General features: G+C 44.2%; 1 long non-coding RNA gene across 1 annotated transcript; it reads right to left on the bottom strand.

Annotated features, from left to right (window-relative positions):
• Window positions 1-323: 323 nt before the first annotated feature.
• LOC135980736 (uncharacterized) lies at window positions 324-988 on the bottom strand. Its single transcript, XR_010597637.1, has 2 exons — window positions 786-988; window positions 324-409 (listed from the first exon to the last, which is right to left on the bottom strand). It is a non-coding gene; the product is annotated as an uncharacterized LOC135980736 (long non-coding RNA).
• Between the last annotated feature and the right edge of the window lie 12 nt (window positions 989-1,000).

The raw sequence follows: 1,000 nt of genomic DNA on the forward strand, positions 1-1,000 counted from the left end.
GAACCGAGCTCTTGAAAAATGTGGCAACAAGGGATCAATTCTGCTACAGCACATACGTCCGGTGTCTTAGTAGTAAAGTTTCTCACTGGATTCAGGGGATGACTCATGGAATGAAAGTACTGCTCAGTGAAAGTAAAGGAGAGAGGAAGCCAGCCCTTAATGCACAGAATGGGCCTTTTCTAGTGTGGAGTTTATTTATTGTTCCAAGGCAGCACAATTTATGTAGAATTAAAACAAACAAAGACAACCTACAACCAAATTTGGGCTAGGCCAGGAGCTAAGTAAATTCAAAGGTTAGCAGCACAATTATTTATATGACTTACCAGCAATACTTATCCCATCCAAAAAAGAAGAAGTTCCAAGTAGGCAATCTTGGAGTTCATTTTGTATGACATTTCTTCCAAAGGACCTATGGAATATGGAAGTAAACATTTCAAAAGCACGTGCAACCTGGAGTTGTTCCCCCACCCCCTGAACCGTGTATCCAATATGGACAAAGTAAATCACTTCATGTTAACTTGCTGTTGAAAGAATCCCTTCTGCAGAGAGGGGTCTAGCAGCACATGTACTCACGCAATATAGAAGTGGCCAAGGTCAGTCAGTCACTTACTGTTCACCAAAGGTGCAGTCATCAGCTGGATGTAGACTAGGGCTGAGATACAGTGCTTGCCGTGAGGGGTAGGAAAAGAGAGAGCGGACAAGGAAAACTACAAGAGTGTAGTTGTTTCAGACACGCTGCAATTAAAAGGAATTTAAGAAAAAGCATTGTAACAGGGTTTACTCACCACCCTGCACTGCCTCATGGCCAGGCATGGCATCACGGTATCCTTGTGGGGTAGCAGCCCTTGTCAACAGTCACTCTGGGGCTGTGGTGGTTTCTTTTAGATAACTCACCCCTCCAGCCAGGGCACAGTCTTTAGTGTGGATGGCTGACCCTGGAAGGAACAGACTAAAGTTCTAAACTCTCTTCATAGAAATCAAAAGCTTCCAGCCTCTCCAC

The sequence above is a fragment of the Chrysemys picta genome, unplaced genomic scaffold (genome assembly GCF_011386835.1).
Source record: "Chrysemys picta bellii isolate R12L10 unplaced genomic scaffold, ASM1138683v2 scaf8677, whole genome shotgun sequence".
Taxonomy (NCBI): Eukaryota; Metazoa; Chordata; order Testudines; family Emydidae; genus Chrysemys; species Chrysemys picta.